The sequence below is a fragment of the Canis aureus genome, chromosome 5 (genome assembly GCF_053574225.1).
Source record: "Canis aureus isolate CA01 chromosome 5, VMU_Caureus_v.1.0, whole genome shotgun sequence".
NCBI classification, from domain to species: domain Eukaryota; kingdom Metazoa; phylum Chordata; class Mammalia; order Carnivora; family Canidae; genus Canis; species Canis aureus.
The window spans coordinates 28,832,129-28,853,847 of record NC_135615.1 but is presented as its reverse complement, the minus strand read 5'-3'; the positions used below and the strand labels follow the sequence as shown (position 1 = coordinate 28,853,847).

Genomic DNA, 21,719 nt, shown 5'->3' with positions numbered 1-21,719 from the left:
CTTTGGAGAAAAAAAGGTCTGTGAAAAGACTTTGTTTTTTGTTTTTTTAAAAAACTTTGATAATTATATGCATCTCATCCACCTTTAAGCATCTTCCATTCATTCTCTTGACTATCTTTCTCCTCTCAATAAATCACTCATACACCTGAGACACTGGGAAACATGAGAAATAGATCCTGTTATCGGGACGCCTGGGTGGCTCAGTGATTGAGCATCTGCCTTTGGCTCGGGCCATGAGATCGAGTCCCGTATCAGGCTCTCTGCATGGAGCCTGCTTCTCCTCCCTCTGCCTGTGTCTCTGCCTCTCTCTCTCTCTGTCTTTTGTGAATAAATAAATAAAATCTTAAAAAAATATATATATCCTATTATCCTGGAACAGAATGTCCAGTATTAGGGAAATTATAATGCTCAGACATTCTAGACAAATTGACCATGAAAGTATAACATTATATAATATGTGAACTTTCAAATATTTAGGTAAATAACCCCCATGTTATATGAATAATTAATCACTTGACCAAAGTCAGGCACAAGGAAATACTTATAATGAACAAAGGAATAAATTAAGTGAAATAGATTACATTTTAAATTAAAATAAGAGTGAAAAAGAGGTCCAAGTCACATAGTAATAGGATTTTATGTAAAATATATCTTAATCAGTAAAGAGTTTTTTGTTTTTTGTTTTTTTAATTTAAATCAAGGATCAGCACACTATGGCCCATGAGCCAAAATAGCCAGTTTTTGTATGGCTCACAAGCCAAGAATGGTTGAAAAAAATTAAAAGAATAGTTTATGACACATGTGAATTATATGAAATTAAAAGTAATCTTCTATTGTCGTAACATAAAGATGCATGGCTTATTCCACAGCGGTAATAATGGAAAAGAGGGGGCAGATTCATATAAATGTGCCTTTACTTAGTTTGTACACACTTGGTGCTACAGGACTCTTTTGAAGTGAAATTAATGAGCAGAGTGGGATTCAGAAAGGGGGGTCTGAATCGTCCGGGGGAAGGGGTTGTTTATTGCTAAAGAACAAGCAGAGGATTAGAGTCTTTTGAAATTATGGGAAAAAGGAAAAGCTTTACAGGGTTCAAATTATACCCTCTCATTGGAAGATCTTTAAGACAATATTTAGTTTCTAAATTTTCCTAAATAAAGAAGGTCTTCTGCCCTTGATCTGGAAAAGTACTTTGAGGTTAGATTATTTCCTCTGTTCTCTGATGTTAGTCCTCGTAGCAAGACAGACACCTTGTTTTTGTCTTCACTTAACATGCCTGGAATCTGTATTTGAAAGGGTGTGTAGGAAGTCAAGCACCTCCACCAGATGAATGTTAAAATCCCAGATGACTTTGCAGGGACCTCAGATTCTTGTGCCATGCCCCCCAGTAATGGGCATCCAGGGTTGCCCTTAGGCAGTAATGAAGATGAATAGAGAACAGTGGAATAGTCACCCTGAAATTACAGTCTCAGCACCTGTGACGTTCGTGAGTAGTGTGAGTGGGAAGCACACTGAAGGAAACTGTCTGGTAGGTCGCCGCTTGGCCAGGAGCAGCTGCCTGTAGCTGTAGTGATGAGGATCGTGGTCACCCTTGTGCTTGGGGACACAGAGCAGGGTGAGTAGAGTGCCCAACACCAGGAGGTGGGCCAGAGGCAACACAGTTGCCAGGTTGTTTGCCATCCCAGTCCTACCGTTTACTGACAGCGTATTTTGAGCAAGTTAGGAGAAGTGAGCTGATGTACGGCATTCATTCGTCTGTTCATTCTATGGAGAAGATGCAGCAAAGTAATGTGGTGGGGGGGTGTCAGGGACAGGGCTGTGAGACAAGACAGTCAGGAAGGAGCTGGCAGGACAGGACCTGCCACTCTTCTGTGTTTAAATGTGTGTGGCTCGATTTTTAAGGCTGAAAATTCTATTAAAGGAGCTTCTCATTAAAAAGAAAGACAATTTTAAATATTGTTTAAGTATGAAAAATAAATAGGGGTGCCTGGGTGACTCGGTCCACCTTCAGCCCAGGTCACGATCCCAGAGTCCTGGGATTGAGCCCCCAGTATGGCTTCTTGCTCAGCAGGGGGTCAGCTTCTCCTTCTTCCCACTCTGCTTGTTCTCTCTCCCCCCACTCTCTCATAAATAAATAAATAAATAAATAAATAAATAAATAAATAAATAAATAAATAAATAAATGGTTAAGTATTAAGAAAAATTTAACTGTGTGTAAGAAAACTTTAACTTGGATGCATAAGAGTGGCAGATAGAGGGTTAAGCATGCCTCTCTTGCATTTCTCAGATGCCCCTTCCTAGCTGCCCTCTGCCAGCACTGGGGAGGAAGTCTCTGTCCTTTTCATCATCCAGTGCTCCACTCTTGTCCTTGAGTGGAGTTCTTCCCTGGTGAAGCCCCCACCACCTGCCAGCTGTATTATTTGGGCTGGTTAATGGGGGTTACTGTTTTGGAGAAATTGTGCACTGGTGCTTCTGCAAGCCTCAGGACGCCAGTGCCTTTATGCAGTGAGCTCACCAGAGACGGGATAATTAATTGAGCCCCCCTCCCAAACAGCTAGTAATGGTTGGTCATTTTTTCCAATTACTCTCTCATAGTATATTTGATCAGGTGACCCAGAATCATTTATGATGCCTTTCAGAGAACAATATTATTGTCAATGATAATTCTAAATTTTATTTTGACTAAGAGGTTACAATGGATTGTCTTTCTATAGATGTAACCCTTTTTCCAAAATATGCAAATTATACTGAGATATTTTTCAATGACCACTTTACTGCTGGCAATTATAGTTTTCTTTCTGCCAACATTTTGGTTTCCACTGTCAACACTGCCTTAAGTATTATCAGATTCCTTATGATTCTGGAAACTCTTTCACTAATCAGACTTCTCTTAACAGAGGTGCTAAAAATTAGATGCTTTCCTTTCTGTGTAAGTAATTCAGTTTCTTGTTGCTGTGTACAGAATTTAATTATTTCTGGGAAGGGGCTTTTTAATGATTGGAATTTCTAAATTATATGTACTATGAAAATGGGAGCTAAAAGTTTGTTCATTATTCTTGAAGAACATAAAAGTTTTAATCTTTAAAAATAAAATATTTATAGATATTTGTCTTTTTAAGATCCAAATTTTCCCGAGTAACGCTTTTTGACAGTACAGCTAGAAGTAGAGAATAATCAAGTGCAATTACAAGAATAATCATTTACAATATTTTTAAAGAAAATAAGCATTTTATATTTTAAAAGGTAACCAGGTTTAGCTGAAAGACATTTAACAGGATGAAACATGTGTCATGGTTTTTAGTGATAAGTTCTTTAGAGAAATAATAGCAAATGATTTTTATCCTACTTTCTGCATTTTCCCTCTTTATGTGAAACATTCTTTGTTCATATAACTTTTTTCCACTGTAAACAAATTTACAGTAGCTTAAAGAGAGAACAATATAGTTATAAGAAAAAAGAAATAAACTAATACAAAAAAAGGAAAAAATAGCAAATGATTGCATGTCAGATATGATTATGGCTTCTTAGCCAGAAGGGCAAACAGTGAAATATATTTTTAAAAAGGAAGTTACCTCTGAGTTTCTTAGGAGAAACAAAATTTCTCAGGGCACCAAATTTAAAACTTGATTTCCATATAGAACCAGACGACAAAACACTGTCTTCAATCGCAGCTTTTACAGCAGATACAAAGGCGGTTTTTGTTGGATGGTTTCTCGCAGCAACCTCTAATCCAAGGGTCTAGTGTAGTAGCACCCTCAGTGAAGAAGACTCTGTAAAGAATCTTCTTGTCTCTAGTCGAAGCGCTCATGTTTTCTATTTGTGTTAATCAAGACTCTTAGTTCCAAGTGACAGAAGCCTGAATCAAACTAGCTGAAAGGGGCAAAGTCAAAGAGGTTTCTTTGACTTCAGGGGAGGCAGTATCCAGGGTTCGAAACGTATCATTGGGCCTCTGCTCACTCTCTTTTACAACGGCTTGGCCAACATGGTCTGAGTCACCCAGGGCTGCTATGGTTCCCAGTCCTCCACATCTCCAGTGACTGACCCCCCACCCCGTCTCCCAGCACCCGTGGTCGGGGAGACACCCTGTCAGAAGGGGCAATGGTAGTCCCAGAAGGAAAGGAAGACTCTTACTGGATTAAGGGACAAGGGGCAGGCAGAAACAACAGACAGATTTTATTTAGGAAAAGGCAGTCATATTTCATATTTTTATAAAAGCATGCTGAGGAGGCCAAGCCAAGCCTGTTGGCTTAAAACATGATCCTTTAGAAGTAAAGCTCAGAAACATTTCAGAGCATCATCCTGTCAGACTTAGAAGGCCTTTTGCTTTTCTATTTTTAATTTGTTGCCTTTCCAATAAAATTGCCTGTGATTAAAAAAAAAAAAAGATTGAAACATGTTAATAGTTTTCTTTTGCCCTGGTTAACTTGCCACTGAGACTAAAACATCTCATAGGTATTTTACCTATATCAGAAGTCAAATAACAGAAACAATGACCCCCCCAAAAAAAAATCCTAAGAATAACTATATTTTAAAATGTGTGCCAAATGACTTACTTGTAATGCTAGTGACAAGTGGTAACATTATAAATGAAGTTTCCTAGCCACTAAACAACTGGAGCACAAGCGGTGGGCTGTATACATTATTCTTGCTCCCTTATCGTACTTATAAAGTCAACAGAGCCAAACCTATATGTCTCAACCGTACTTCCGAGGGGAAGCAAGTAGTTAAAATTTTTCCTATTTGGGTCTTTGGCTCTTTTCTGACTGTTGCAGACAAGGCGTTCTTGGGCTCCATCTCTTACTCTCTCGTTTTTATTGACCTAAACTTATGATGAAATCTGCAAGTTTAATTTCCTCCCCTGGCAAGTTGTAGTTTGTTCATTAACACCAAACACGCAGTGTGTGTAAGGAAAAAAATAGCATGCTGTCCGGAAAACTGGCTGTAGGTTTGGGGAAATGCTTTTACTACACAGTAAAACAAGTGGAAAGATTATAATCAAAGCATTTCCATCTTACTTGTAAACAATTACAGCCGTTCTTACACGGATGCCACATTAGAAGACTTGGGGAAATTTACTGGATTCCATTCTAATGCAATTAGAGCTAATTTTGTTCTTTAAATGAATAAAAGGTCAGCTAGTAAATCTAGCTTATCTTGAGTCCAGACTTCAATAAATTGTTTTATTTAATTTGTTGTAAAAGATCTTATCCTTAATGGGTCTAGGTCTTATTAGTTCACTTAGGTTTTAAAATATTTATGACCACCTTTTTAGATATGATTTGAATGATAGTTGGAAAGTTTCTCTCTGCAGTGTTATCAAGGCCCAAGATCACTAATTGAGTGAATATAGGAAGGTACTTAAGATTTGTTATCTAGAAAAAGCTGATGTGAACTTCCAGAATTTAAATGTTCTTTAACCTGTGACAGGCAGAGATAATTTAGCTATATCATGGTAACCTTTTGGATACTATCTGACTATAATTTTCCCTACAGATCAAACTACTCACACTTCTAGTGTTTAAAAAGAATACGCACCTGCTGATAGAAATACTGAGGCGATTTTACCATTATTGACAACAACATAGAAAATTTAAGTTATTTGCATTCTGTTTTTTCCTGTTATTTTATGGGGCCATAGTATCAAAGTACTTACATAAAGACTTTAGAGGCATAGTGTAATGTTTCTTCTCTTTCTCCGCTCCCGCCTGTGAGGTTTATAAGATGGATAATCATGTCACTGCAGGACTTCTGTGACTTAGAAAATTGCAGCTTTGAAAAAAAATGCGGTTGGCTCCCCATGGGGAGCCTACTTCTCCTTCCGCCTATGCCTCTGCCTCTCTCTGTGTGTCTCTCATGAATAAATAAATAAAATCTTTAAAAAAGAAAAAAAAAACGTGGTTGCCAAAGTCTTAACCCATGGGTTGAAGGATATGTCACTCTGTGGGGCTGACTGGCCGTGTTACCCTGTCTGTTTGGATTTACTCTTTGGGTTCCCAAAAGGTATAGGTCCTCACGGCTCCTTGGCCAGGCTCCCTGGAGTACAGCATCCTCTCTCATTTGTGGGATAGGCCCTTCCTCTTGTGCCCTCCTATGTTCCCACCTTTCCCCGCCCCTGCCCCTCCCCCATTGTGCCTCCCCCTCACCATCCCCTCTGCTCTGTATCTTCCCCTCCTGTCCTCCCTGTGGCTGAGAGGCTCCATCTAAAACCACTCACTGGTTCCCGAGTCCCTGTTAGATGCAAGAAAAGCTACCTGACTTCTTCTTCTGACGTCTCCAGATGGACTCCCTTCTGATGCCTCATTCCTAAACCCACTGCATTCTGGTTTCTGCCCTAGAAAATTCTCTGGAGCTCCTCGCTAAGATCCTTAGCTGCATCCAGGGAACACACTGCAGCCCTGCAACACGTATGCCTTCTGCTGCGGTAGACCTGCTGCTTCCCCCCAGGCTCTTTCTGAACATTCTATTCTTTTTTTTTTCTCTTGATCCTGCACTTGACTGATTCTCTCTCATTCTCTGTCATTCCTGTCTTCCGTTCCATGGACTCCCTCCTTCTTCTTGCCCATGGCCACTTTACTTTGTTCTTTCTGCCCAAATCCTCCTGCTCACTCCTTAGATTTTGGATACACAGTGATGGTTTCCATCTCAGATTTCTTCCCCAGGACGTGGACCAGCCTTCCCAGTTCCCTGCTGCCCAAGTTGCGCCTGGATGCACAGAGGCAGCAAAGACCTAGTATTTCCAAAATTGAACATACCATTATATCTCCCATCCTGGTTCTTCTTCTGTTTCTTAACCTGTCGATGATGAGTCCAGAGCCTCCATTCTCCAGGGTAACCTGAAAGAAGGCAAAGACTGACTAGTGGAATCAGGAGATTTTATTCGCCATCACACCAGCCTGGGCATCTTGAAAACTAAGCTCTAAAGGTTTCCGTAGCTCCGAAAGTGTTGTTTTGAACAAAACTTAGGGAGAGAGAAAGACTCTGTCCAAAGAAGTCTCCTCAATCTTCATTTGAGCTCTCAACTCAAAAGTAACTTCTGGGCAGCATCTACAATTGTGGATCTCCTCCTTGGCTACACGCAAGTGGCCAACAGTACCAGATAAAGGAAGGATGTCTACATCCTCGTACACAGACATCTGGAACCGGCTCCAAGGAGAGATACTGTTAGCCAGGAAACAGAAAAGCCATGAGTTACACAGATATTTTGCTTCCCAGAAAGATGAAGTGATTATTTTTGAAATTTTTATTCTTTAGCACCCAGGACATACCATCTCAGGCTGAGTTCTGAGCTCCATCCTCACAATGAGCTCCAGCATTCCGAGCCACAGTCACAGAAGCATGAAACCCAAGGAGGATAGAGATCTCTTTCCCTACCTCACACCCATACTCCTCAGCAGCCCGACAGTTCCCCACCCCTGTCAGGTTTACCCACTAACCTGGTCCTGCTACTGCTTAGAACTATTCTCTGGCCTTGCTTGCCCCGGAGCTCCAGCCAGAACCCTTGAAAGTGTTTGGTGGTTTGCTTTGTACATTTAGCACTACCACACTGCTTGCACTTTCCCATATGGCCAAAGCAGGCTGTTTTTCATCTTTATTTCTTTTCTCAGGTGGTACCATCTGCCTTGCCATGCCTTCCCACCTCCTTGCCTCTTCATCAGAGGCAAATTCATATTCACCTTTTAAAATTACCATTTGTTACTGGAAGGAGCAGCCATAGCCCACGTCTCCATCCCTGCCCCGATCCAGTCATCCCTCTTCCAAGGGCCCAGAATACACTGTTTTCATCCCTGTCAATGCCCTCAGTATGCTTTATATATCTATCTGTCTCTGTCTTCTCCCAAGACCAGGAGTTCCTTGGAAATTAGCGTGTGTGTCCCATTCATCTTTTATCTCGACTGCCAAAGAACAGGAGACATAGTAGACTGAAAATAAAGACCTCTTCAGATATATTCAAGGATTCAGATGATGTCTTAGCTTTTCAACCATGGAACTGACATTTACTCTGTTGGAGCAAGCTTTTCTAGATTTGGAGTAGTATCCAAATAGAGTTTAATTGAGTTACTTTTAGAGACTTGCTTTCACATTAGGAGCAACTGTGTTTTTATCAAGTAAAACAACAAACAAAAAACCACCTTAAAATAAGAGGGCTAAAGGAACCTACAAGAAGTTTGCTCTTTTATTTGCTTTCTTATTTGAGTATAGTTGATGAGGAAGCTTAATCTTAGCCCTACAATAAGATTTTTTTTAAAAACTGCATTTGGTGTGTAAGTTTTTTGTCAAAGATTACTTTTCCTTCCTACCTATTGCTCTTGGTATTTTACTTAATATTAGAGGTAATTTGAGTAATAAGAAGATGCTGAAAATAAGTTGCTTAAAGGAATTGGCAGGTCTTACAGGTGGAGTGACTAAAATTTCCAAATTTGTTTTAAATAATATAAAGTCGGTCACTCTATAGTCTATGTAAAAGGGAAATGTGGATCTTTCTTTTTAAGACTTGTATTATCTTTCTAATAACAGATGCACCACTCTATGAATAGATGAAAAAGGACACCCCCCAAAAAAGGACACCCATAATTTGAAAATGAAATTATTAGAGTAGCTTTTCTTCCAGGATACACCGATTGCCTATCTTTGGCTCTCTATGCCATATATAGTTCAGATTTTATTTTTTTTAAGATTTTATTTATTTATTCTTGAGAGACAGAGAGAGAGACACAGAGACACAGGCAGAGAGGGAAGCAGGCTCCATGCAGAGAGCCCGATGTGGGACTCGATCCCGGGACCCCAGGATCACACCCGGGGCCTAAGGCAGGCACCAAACCCCTGAGCCACCCAGGGATCCCCTAAAAGGGCTTTAATAAATGTTGGTTATATGTTTCTTCCTTTTAATAAGCTGACTGGACATTTGTTTTAAAGAAAAGTACTTTTCACAAAGATGTTATGTATAGTCTTTTGCATCCTTTGGGTACAACCAGGTGTAAAAAGCTAAAGGGCTTTTCAAAACATATTTTGAATAAGTGCTGCTAGGCTCTGTGTCTTAAATCTTTTTTTCTGATTATAAAAATAATACATGGTTAGTGGTTTTTGGTTTTGAATTTTTTAAGATAAACTGTCTAGAAACATGTGGCTTAGGACATCAACCCTCTCCTAAACCCATCCTTCCCATGATGCTCATTGCTGGCTGTTTGCTGGGTATTTCAGCAATTTTTGAAACACAAGACCGGATTATCTTACACATGCAATTTTACACCTGGCCCCTCTTTAACATAATAGCACATCATAGACTTTTTCCCGGGTCCTCATGACCTGGTATCTTATTTTACTGTGTTGCCAATTTTACTAATTGCCAATTTGAAGACATTTATTTCAGTTGTTCCAGATTTTGCTATAACAAATGGACAACATCTTTATATATAAACCTTCATCTATTCCAATATTGTGTGGTCCAAAAGTATGAACATTTAAGATTTTCTTTTTTAAAGAAGATACTTGTTTGTTTATTTATTTATTTGAGAGAGAGAGCACACAGTAGGCAGAGTAGTAGGCATAGGGGCAGGCACAGCAAGAAGGAGAAGCAGATTCCTTATTGAACAGAAGCCTGACTCGGGGCTCAATTCCAGGACCCTGAGATCATGACCTGAGGCGAAGGCAGACGCTTCACTGACTGAGCCACCAGGTGCCTAAACTTAGAGTAAAGTTGATGAGGAAATCTTAAATTATTTCTAAGAGATTGTAATGCCAGATTATCAGCCAAAAGTCATACCTATTAAAGTTCCCACCAGCAGAAATGAGAATGAAATGACCATATATATGAAGGATTCGTTAAACCTGATGGTTCTGAAGTTCTGAGAGACCCTGGGGAAGCTGGTGGGTTATTCTATGTGTCTAACCAGCCTGACATCCATCCTTTCTTGCCATGTCTGTCAGGCCAAGGTTTGTAACCTTGCTCCCTGTTCCAGCCCATTCATGATATGACAGGACACGAGGAAGAACTTTGAGGAGACAAGAGGACCAAACTCTGACAGAGCCTCTAACTCACAGCTGAATTCTTCTGTATTGAAGCTGTGAAAGATGTAGATACTGCACAACCTTATCATTTCTTCCTTTTGGTATTCTTTTTCTTTCCTTCTGTTAGAATGATCTTCACGTTGAGCACAGCTCTAAAGTCAGTGGAATAATTCCAAAAGTCCTCTCCTGCCTCAGAGAAAATTTTAGAAACATCACTTCATTTCATTTTATTTTATTTTACTCTATTTACTTACTGCTTTAAACTCTCTTGGACTTTTTTAAATGGATTTTCTTATTCACAAAAATCCTTTTAACACTAAAGCAACCAAAATGATTGCCCATTAAATATTTTATCAGTGTTCATTGTAGCTAATTTATTTCTTTGGAGTGTGGGAATTTTATCTCATTTCTCCTGTTTTACAGTTTAACAATTGGACAAGTTCTTTTCCAAACAAATTGTTAAAATCCCCTTTGCTCTCATTTTGGAAGATCATCTTTACTATCAAAGATATAAGATCAGAGGCTCCTGGGTGGCTCAGTTAATCATCTGCCTTCAGCTCAGGTTATGATCTCAGGGTCCTAGGATTGAGCCCCTCATCAGGCTCCCTGCTCAGCAGGAAGCCTGCTTTTCCCTCTTCTGCTCCCCATCTTTCTCTCTGTCAAGTAGGAGTAGGATACATACCATAGTATATAAATGAAGTGTAGTATATAAGTGAAAAAATACATGTGCATGTAACTGTTGGAAGTTTAGGATATGTATATGTGAATATATATATGCACATGTATTTGTCCATATATACACATTATATATATATATATATATATATATGTACATATGTGTGTATATCTGTAAATATTTCTATGGGAAATAGAAATTCCCTGTTTACAGAGGAAGATAAGAATTCATGGGAAGCATGGTGATTTTTGGTGAAGACACAGCAGCCATTATCAGATTTTAATACTTCTAAAGTAGTGGTGTTGGATTTTCTGAGCATGACTGCAGTAATAACTGAATTTTATAACACTCCAGTGAGATACAAATCTCAATCACAATCTTGTTCATTTTTCAAGTTCACTGAATATCATATTGCTTTTAATGTTTTCAAATAACTGAGATGTTCTTTAATCCAAAAATGAATAAGTGAATGAAGAAATGAATTTCTTATTTTTTATGGTTAACTTGCAACTTTAGCATATTTTCATGTAAAAGTATGTTTTTCTAAGCAATTAAGCAACCTCCTCAGAGAGGAGTATTAATAGTAAAGTCTCACTGTGTTGAATGTTAGTTGCATTTGGCTTTGCTTTTCCTTACCAAAGGCACCCTCTTATTTGCTGGAGAAAAGCAGAAGCCTTTTGAAATCACAAAATCTTATAGAAGCTCTGACTCAAGAGAATTTAGTGTTTGAAAAGAACGCTGACAGTACTCTAGAGAACACCTTCATGAGTTTACATATTTTTTAAAAATTGATCTGCATTCAACAAATTTTAACGTTGATTATATACATAGTTCAACTGTGTTGAAGGAGATAACACTTGTGCAAATGGTAAATTGGAATCAGATGTTAGTTCTCCTCTCAGGAACATTATAGATAGAAATAATCATAATGGGAGGGAGAAAGTGTTAAAGGCCAGAAGAGGTATGTCTAAAATTATATAGAAGTTCAAGATGATTACTTCCAGCTAGGAAGAGTTCGAAAAGCCTTGGGGGAGAGGGGAATTTGAATAGAGCCCTACAGGGTGAGTAAAATTTGGAGATGGAAAAATATGAAGGGGGAAAAGAAAAAAAAGCAAAGATGCATTAAAGCAAATAACCAAAGCACATGCACCTTAAGAAAATTTAATTATTCTGTTGATACAGGAGTGTACCCATGCCCTGGCTTTATCATGTTTTATAAACCTAAGTCATTCTGGATAGAATGCATATTACCAATATTTTTAAAGAATTTATTGTGAACATTTTCGAACATAACAGAATAAGATGATAAACTTTCCTGTCCCCATCACCTGTTAGATTTAACAGTTATCAAAATGCTGCCACACTTGCTTGATGGAATCCTTTTCTTCTCTTTCCTGCCTAAGTCCTGACCAAGCAAATCCAGGCGCCATATCACCTTATATCCATGCACTTTAATATGCAACTCTAAGGTTATTTTTTTGTATAACCACAATGCCATTACCACAACACATCAAGTAGGTGAACATTCTCTTGCTATTTAATACCCGGCCTGTATCCAGTCGTCTCCCTTTGTTGCAAAAATATATTTTGACAGTTCCTTTTTTGAATCAGGATCCAAACCAGACTAAGTACCTTTTAATCCAGAGCTCTCACTCTCTGTCCTTTTTGCCATACATTTCATTCCTTGAATAAACCAGATCATTTGTCCAGTAAAAATGCCTCACTTTCTAGATGTCTCTGCTTACTCCCTTGTAGTGTCATTTAAATTGCTATTCTGTCCCTGTAACAGGCATTTAGCACTAAAGACAGAGTTCTAAAGATTTGATTAGATCCAAGTTCAACTTTTGTTTAACAAGGGTATTTTGCTGCTCTGTATTTCTTACTGCCATCAGCAGGCACATGGCTGGCTGTCTTGTTGCCATTAATGCTGGACCAGCCACCTCATTAGGAATTGCAAAGTGGTAGATTTCTTTTTAATTAAGTCATTCCTTTCACATTTATTAGCTGAAATCCTTCAGTAAAGACAAATATTTCTTCATCAACTAGGGCATTTCGGTTACCCTGAAATATAGCTCATATAAAGGTGGGATAGGGGCATCTGGGTAGCTCAGGGCATGATCCCGGGTCCTGGGATTGAGTCCCACATCGGGCTCCCTGCAGGGAACCTGCTTCTCCCTCTACCTGTGTCTCTGCCTCTCTCTGTGTGTCTCTCATTAATAAATAAGTAAAATACTTTTTAAAAAATACCTTTAAATCCCCTCTCTCTCCCTCTTCCCAATTCTCCCTCTCTCCACTTCCTCTCTTTCTGTCTCCCTCTCTCCCCCTTCTTCCCCCTATTCCTCTTAATATCCAGATGGTCACAGCTTCACTGATGGGTCTTCATGTGGTCTTCTGAAATTTATCACAACCCCATTGACCTTTGATAGTTTTTTCATTTCCTGATATGAAATGTTCCCGGTTTGGGACACCTGGGTGGCTTAGCGGTTGAGCATCTGCCTTTGGCTCACAGGATCTGGGATCAAGTGCCAAATCGGGATCCCCGCAGGGAGCCTGCTTCTCCCTCTGACTGTGTTTCTGACTCTCTGTCTCTCATGAATAAATAAATAAAGCTTTAAAAAAAAAAAAAAGAAATGTTCCCAGTTTATCTTACATATTTTCTGCCACAGACCTGAAATCAGTCATTCCTACAAGGAATACTGGTTCCTTTTTGTGCAGAATGGATTTCAGGACTCACAATCTCGTGCTAGAGGTACTCATTGCTACTGGGATATCCTTTTTTCTGGGCCTTTACAACAGAAACAAATTATAAAGTTATACTGTTTTTTCCAGTTGAGATTTAACACTAGTGTTCTTTGAATTTATTTCTGCATCTTTTCTTTAACATTGAAGTCTTGATGGTTAACAGCATTAACATAATTATTTATTTGCTTTATTCTACAAGAACTATCTGAAAAAGTAATATCCTTCTTTTTTTAAAGATTTATTTAATTATTTATGAGAGGGCAGCCCCGGTGGCTCAGCGGCTTAGTGCCACCTTCAGCCCAGGGCGTGATCCTGGAGATCTGGGATCGAGTCCCACGTCGGGCTCCCTGCATGGAGCCTGCTTCTCCCTCTGTCTGTTTCTCTCTCTCTCTCATAAATAAATAAATAATCTTTTTAAAAAAAATTATTTATGAGAGACACAGAGAGAGAGAGGCAGAGATAGGCAGAGGGAGAAGCAGGCTTCTCACAGGGACCCCAATGCAGGACTCGATCCTAGATCCTGGGATCACGCCCTGAGCCGAAGGCAGATCCTCAACCACTGAGCGACCCAGGCATCCTTTAATATCCTTTTAGTAATAATTGTTACTATAAGCAACAATACCACCATTTTTCCTTTAATAAAACTGCTGAATAAAGTTAAATATTGTTTTATTCATTCTATTTGCTCTTAAAAAAATATATTGTTTTATTCATTCTATTTGCTCTTAAAATAAATCCCCGATGAGTGTGTAACCAAAATGCTGTCCTCTTAAAGTCACCTGAAATTGTCTTTTTGTTTTTAGGGGTTTTTTTTCTGTGTGGTTGTATTAACCAGCATGATCTACATTGCAATTCCTTTATTTCCATTTACTTTCTAGTTGTAGGCAATTTTATAATTCTGTTTCCTGAATATGTGAAAAAGTCACTTGACTCCGAAGTTGAAGCTATAGTAAGATCTCTCTGGAGAGGTCCTGCTTTCATGTCTTTGCTCTACCCTTCCTCTTCCTTTCCCTATAAATAGTGACCACTTTTGTTTCACTTTTTTTTTTTTTTTTTTTTTTTTTTTTATTTATGATAGTCACACACAGAGAGAGAGAGAGAGAGGCAGAGACATAGGCAGAAGGAGAAGCAGGCTCCATGCACCGGGAGCCCGACGTGGGATTCGATCCCAGGTCTCCAGGATCGCCCCCTGGGCCAAAGGCAGGCACCAAACCGCTGCGCCACCCAGGGATCCCATGTTTCACTTTTTTTTTAATTATCCTTCTACTATTATCCTTCTACTATATCTTTTTGCAAAAGTGAAACATGCATTATTTATTGTTTATCTGAATATTAGTAACCTTTTAGGTTATTTTTACAGATTTTGAGCATTTGACAATAGAAGTATCATAATTTGGGTATCTCCTTTGGAAATGAAGATTCTACAATGGCTATGTTTTCCTCTAATTACTTCATGCAATTTGTTTCATTTTTCAAATAGGTCATGCCTGAATTAAAAGATAAAATGTTTCCTACTTGATATGTTCTTGGGCTATGACAAGATAAAATATTCGTTTTATGAGATGATGTAAATATTCAAGAGGCAAGCCATGAGCTTGAGGAATTAAATCCATTTACATTTGTGTTAATTATATGAATGCTAAAGTTGAGCTGTGAGGATCAAGAAGAATAAGGAGTGATGATTGATTTGAAGAATCAACATAAAACTGATCCTCATAATTGTCTTTGGGTATTTGTTACTTTTGATCAAATGTGAAATATGGAAATGACACTGTTACAATTTGGCATTTTAAGCACTGATAATCTGAAACATAATTTCTCCTAAATTCTGAATATCTACTTATATATCTAAATGAGATGGATACTTGGTATATTTCTTATTTCCATATAACCAATGACCTTAAAATTTAGCAACTTAAAGCAATAGACATTTGTTACTTCCTGGTTTCCTGTGGGTCAGGAATCTGGGGGGTTCTGACTCACATCTCTCTCCTAGCTGCTGCCCAGGGCGGCAGTCATAGGAAAGCCTCGGCTGGAGCATGTGCTGGGAGCTCGCATGCATGGCTGTTGGCAGGAGGCTTCCATTGCCAGTCACATGGGCTGGGTCCAAAGGCAGCTTCAGCATCCTTGTAATGTAGCAGCTGACTTCCCCAGAGCATGTGATCCAGGAAACAGCAAATCAGAAGCTTCAGTATCTCTTATGACATAGCATGGATACTGCCCAGCATTGTTTTCACAGAGCATGTTAGTCCTACAAGTTAGCCAGCTGTCCTGTGAAGGCAACACAGTGTAGGGAGACTGGGAGGCGATGAGAAGGGCCTGGGTGGCTGACTGCTACACTTCAGTGTAGCATTTCTAGGACTTTAAGAATGAAAAAAAGGGGATCCCTGGGTGGCGTGGCGGTTTGGCGCCTGCCTTTGGCCCAGGGGGCGATCCTGGAGACCCGGGATCGAATCCCACATCAGGCTCCCGGTGCATGGAGCCTGCTTCTCTCTCTGCCTGTGTCTCTGCCTCTCTCTCTCTCTCTCTCTCTCTCTCTCTCTCTGTGACTATCATAAATAAATAAAAATTAAAAAAAAAAAGAATGAAAAAAGGAAACAAAACCGTGATGTTTTATAAAACCACTGTGATGGGGCACCTGGGTCGCTCAGTCAGTTAAGTGTCTGCCTTCAGCTCGAGTCATGATCCCAGGATCCTGGGATCAAACCCCATGTCTGGCTCCCTGCTCAGCAGGAAGTCTGCCTCTCCCTCTTTTCCCTAGTTCATGCTCTCTCTTGCTATCTCTGTGGCTATCTCTGTCTCTCTCTCAAATAATAAAATATTTTTTAAAAAATAAAAACCACTGTGACCCAACTATGCAGTTATATAGTAATATCATAGTGAAATCTCAGGGATCTTTTTTTAAAGATTTTATTTATTTGTGTGAGAGAGAGAGACAGCACAGCAGGGGGAGGGGCAGAGGGAGAAGCAGACTCCCTGCTTAGCAGGGAGCCCAACTCGGGGCTCCATCCCAGGACCCTGAGATCATGACCTGAGCTAAAAGGCAGATGCTTTACCAACTGAGCCACTCAGTTGCCCCTCAGTGGTCCTTTGGTATGTGTTGTATGGAGTTAGTTTAAAATGCAATGTGGGAATTTGTTTTATATGTTATTTCAAAAGGTACATGGTATTTCTGAGATTGACTAAAATGTTAAATCTGAGAAGAGAGTCATGGCTTAAGGAACATATTTTTTTTATCAAAGTGGTTTTTCTTCCAAACAATGAAAAATTTCCTGTTCCAGGGTTTACGTTAAATTCCTAGAGGTGATTACAAGAGTTTTTACCTATGGCTTCATTTTGTTACACTTAAAAATGGCTGTTCACTTTTAAGGGTGAATAAGTGAGCCATCGTGAGGGAACTTTTGAACTTTGTATGCAGGTTAGTAGCCAGTTATTCAGACTTAGATAATTCAGACTACTGGCTTCATAGTGTTTGCACACAATAGTTGAACAATAAGGATCATTAAACGCCCTGGGCAGACATATCCAAATTGTGTTTGCCTCTCACTTTGGAGGCTCTGTGTGGCTGGAGGGGTGAGGATTGGTTCTTTATTGACTTGTCAAGCTGTGAGTTTGCATTACAGGCCAAGCAGCCCATGACCCATTCTATTTATTTCACTGTTTTGTGGTGGGGAAACAGGTAAAGAAATCCCACTGAAAATCCCTCCTTCTACACGTTTTTATGAATAACTCCAGTGTTTATAGCAGTTAGGGCACTCTGATCAAATCCTCCAAAGATGTAACGTTAGCAGCATGGAGCCATTGTGGGACACAGCTGTGGGCGGTGTTGGTTACTCTGCGCGCCATTGCTTATTCAACAGAAAGCGCTGGAGGAGAACTTGCTGTGCAGTTAAGTCAGGGGGAAACAATGATACTTCAGGGAGAAAAATCTAAAGAAGTGAAAAACACTGTTTAGAAGTATGGAACAATAAAGATTGGCAGTGAAGGCCAATAGGAATCCAAAGTTATTTTTACAGTGATCTAATGAAGCTAAGTGATGATAAAATATCTCACAAGCAATTAGAAATTATATCACGTTATGCGGTTTATTTTTCTAGAATGTGCAAAACTGAAGAGCTAATGAAAGAGATAATTAAAGCTATGTATCCGATTACCGCAAAAGTCACCTAGCAGCTAAAATAAAAAATAACTCTCAAACACTCATATATTTTCTCATAAGATGCAAAGGAATCAGGAAAAGCAAGTCACTTTAGTCACTTTAGTGGCCAGTCTAATCTCTTGGAAACAGATTAGGACATGTCTTGTCGCAGCAACACTGAGTACCCACTTTAACGTTTTTTTCCTTTTGCCACTTAGGAAATTTGAATAAGAAACACGCACACACGAACATATATATCTTTAAGAGAAATAATTCAGTTGAAAATTCAGTTGAACTGGAAGGGAATATCAGGCATTTTGGAAAGATTATTATTATTATTATTAGTGATTTTAACCAAAATGCCATCTGTCTAAATTGAAAAATAAGAAGACAGGAGCAAATATATCTGAGATTTCAGGCACTGCCCCATGAAATGATCTCACCGGTCTCTATACCCTTTGGCTAATACTAAGCCATTCTCAGGGGCACCATTTACAATCCTTCTAGGTAAGAGAAATCTAAGAGAAATGAAAGAAAATGAAAGGGGATTGGAAAGAGTGAGGCAGAGCAGATAATATTCATTATGTGTTTGGTAGAGCTGAAAACAATTGAAAAGCATTTCCAGATAATAGTTAGATTGAAACCTTCAAGATGTGCTTGGTCCTGGCATTGATGTCATCATCATTCTTGGTCTGAGGGTGAGGACATAGGTGAGGAATCCAAATCCATGTTGGCAAATAGAAATCTCAGTGTTGGAACTCTTTAAGTGTGATATGGTAGGAAGATACACAGGAAGGAAGGGAAAGAGGAAATTAGCCCAGTCTAAAATATTTTAAACAGGCAAAAATATTGAAGAATGAGATATTTATTTCTAAGAGTTCTCGACCCAACATTAGGCACTACACTTATTAAAGCTGATAAATAGGGACGCTTGGGTGGCTCAGCGGTTAAGCACCTGCCTTTGGCTCAGGGCGTGATCCTGGAGACCCGGGATCAAGTCCCACATCAGGCTTCCTGTATGGGGCCTGCTTCTTCCTCTGTGTCTCTGCCTTTCTCTCTGTCTCTCATGAATAAATAAATAAAATTTAAAAAAATAAAGTTGATAAATATGTATTAAGACACTTTTATACTGCAAATAATTCAAAGACAAGATACCCACATTACTCCTAAGAAATGTACTGCTGCTGTGAATGATGGAGACAGATATGCACGTAATATAGATACAGAGCAGCTGCGGACATTGTATTCCTTTGAAAAGACAAGACCCAAGACTGTGAACCCACCTTAATACCTCAAAGCTATTAAAAAAAAAAAAATTTAAAAAATACCTCAAAGCTGTTCAAATGTATGATTTTAATTATGTACCAGAATAACCTAGCTTTATGGGGTTCTCCTCCCTTGACCCTTTTCTTGTTATCTCTGTTAATGATAATACACTCAGTTTAAATACACTAAATTGAGCAGCTTTTGAATTGAGCTTGGGACTTCTACGACCAGAACATGGTCAGCAGTTGGCTGGAAGGCTTTAGCCAAGCCGTTGTGTTTTCCCAGTAGTTTATTAAATAAACTGTAACATATATACAGAAAAGTGGATAAGTCATAAATGTGCAATTCAAACCATTATTCACAATTCCCAGCAACATTTCAGATGTGTATACTGTGGCAAGTGTTTTTAACTTAATTTTTTATTACACAAGATACATATGATAATTACAGATAAACAGGAAGGAAGAAAAAAACCTACCACTGTATCATAACCCGAAACTAATATAGCATGTGTATTGACTATACTAGAATTAACATTTTTAAAATTAAAAAAAGAAAAAGGAACCATCTACAACCCCACCATGCAGAGCCAATTTCAGGAAATTTTGGTGTGAATGTCCTTACATTTATATTCTTTTTTACTTCTTTCATACATTCTTATTTGCTTTTTTTCTTACAAAAATTGGATTCTGATGCAGACTATCCATAACTTTGTGTGTGTGTGTGTGTGTGTGTGTGTGTGTGTGTGTGAGAGAGAGAGAGAGAGAGAGAGATATCTCAGATTACTAGTCTTTTGTTTATCTTCATTTATTTAAACAATCCCCTATTTGGGGGTATTTTAAATTACAGTCATTGTAGTTTGCGGGTTTTTGGCAATCATAAACAATGCTATAAATAATATTCTTTTCCCCATATCTTTACTTAGTTGTCTAATTATTTCCTTAGGATTAATTTCTACACAAGGAATTGCTGGTCAAGATTAGTACCTTTTTAAGGTTTTGGTAACCATTCAGAAGTGCTATAACCGACCATTCCTCCCATTCCCCATCTTGACTCTTGACATCTTTTTAATCTGTACCAAAAAAAAAGGTATTTTATTGTTGTTTTCATGGTCATGTCTTTGATTATCATGAATATAGAACCTTTTTTTTTTCCCTGTTGGCGGTTTTTGTTTCTTTCACTCTATATCACCTGTTTGTGTCCTTTGCTCCTGTTTTATTAAGAATGTTAGTCTTTTTGGTTTCAATTTGAAACAACTCTTTCTATAATAGGGACTGAATTCTCTATCATGTATTTTGCAAATAATTTTCCTCCATTTTGTCTTTGCCTTTGCTTATGATATTTATAGTTTTTGCACAGTCAAATCAGGGTTTCCTTTTATGGTATCTACTTTTGCGGAGATACTTAGAAAATCCTCCTCTACCCCAAGATTAAAAACATATGTTTACTCATTTGTTGGGGTACTTTAATGGTTTTCTGTTTTCTTTTACCAAATATTTAATCCCTTTAGAATTTATGGTTTGCGATATACCCTGTAATTTGAGTCATCTTTTTTCCAAATTAACTACACCATCTTACAACTCAAACAAAGCTAATTCTCAATTTTGTATGATCATTGTCCATTAGATCACATGAATTATCTAAAAAGCATTTTAGATAACAGGTTCGGTTGTTACCTCCAGCAAACATTTTCCACTAGAATAGCTAATTGTAAAGTTGAAACAAAGTGATAATCAGAGGAACAAATTCTTTACATGTCCTTTTGAAAATCCCCACCCATCATCTATGAGTAGGTAGGAGATAGAAAATATCCTTCCCTCCAATACCCTCCTCTTGTCGATAACTTAGATTTGGGGGCATATTTCCACCTCTGGTCCTCACAGATCACAAGACTGTTTCTTCTTCCTGTCCTCCCCACCCCCCACCCCCACCCATTAACTCTGTGGAACCCACAACCGCAGGTGCCTGGGTTCTCTTCCACTCTCCTAACTTGTCTGGTATTTCTTCGCTTCTCTTCTCACTTTATTGACACCCATATTTTCCTCTCCTGTCCTTTATCCATCTTTCTTCCCACATCATAGTGCATATGACTATACAATTTTTTCCTGTGATTTTTGATGACTAGAAAAATATCCTAAATGTATCATTTCTTCCAGGAAACCTCTACTTGCAGGACAAGCTTTTGTTTGTTTGATTAGTAAAATTAAACATAAACAGGTTTATGAGGTGCCTACAAATGCCTGTTACCATGTTAGGTGCCAGGGACACAGAAATAAAAATAAAAAAGGCTTTACATTCCTTTGAGGATCTACTAGCATAGCCCAGGTAACAGGTATGTGTACATACCATTCAAATGATTCTTCAGCCGTATGGGAATTCTTTGCTCAGTTTTTTTCAGTGTGTTCTTGAAAAGAATAAATAGTCTATTTGTTTGAATACAGAGTTTTTTAAATGTCCATTGGGTCAGTTTTATTATTTCTTTTATTTTGTTCAAACTTTATATACCTTTATTGTTTTGTTTTGTTTTGTTAAGATTTTATTTGTTTGTGAGAGAGAAAGAGAGTGAGAGAGAAGAGAACACAGGCCAGGGGAGGGGCAGAGGCAAAGGGAGGAGCCAAGGGAGAGGGAGGAACAGACTTCAGTGAGCAGGGAGCCTGATGTGGGACTTGATTCCAGGGCCACAGGATCATGACCTGAGCTGAAGGCAGACGCTGCAACGACTGGACCACCCAGGGGCCCCTCTTTACTGGTTTTGAACTATTTATTCTGTCAGTTCCAGATAGATATCCTAAAATCCCCAGTTATACTTGTGGATTTGTCTGTTTCTTACAGTTCTATTGGTTCTGCTTTGTATGTTTTAAGGAAATGTTTCTAGGTGCATTCAAGTTTTAA

At 38.7% G+C, this 21,719-nt stretch overlaps 1 protein-coding gene and 1 long non-coding RNA gene across 14 annotated transcripts in view; one reads left to right on the top strand and one right to left on the bottom strand.

Moving 5' to 3' along the window:
- LOC144313868 (uncharacterized) overlaps positions 1–7,259 on the bottom strand; it is a 30,476-nt gene extending 23,217 nt beyond the window's left edge. For 10 of the 12 annotated variants that reach the window (XR_013379495.1, XR_013379501.1, XR_013379497.1 and 7 more), the window contains exons 1-3: positions 7,094–7,259; positions 6,753–6,833; positions 5,654–5,705 (exon numbers count right to left, since the gene is read on the bottom strand). This is a non-coding gene — a long non-coding RNA (uncharacterized LOC144313868). Of the gene's footprint in view, positions 1–4,156; positions 4,364–5,653; positions 5,873–6,752; positions 6,834–7,093 lie in introns of those variants that run through there. The other 2 variants (XR_013379500.1, XR_013379506.1) reach the window with 2 other exon arrangements.
- The window catches only part of TAF3 (TATA-box binding protein associated factor 3), a 180,923-nt gene that overhangs the window by 147,179 nt on the left and 12,025 nt on the right, over positions 1–21,719 (top strand). The gene's annotated exons all lie outside the window — the stretch shown is intronic.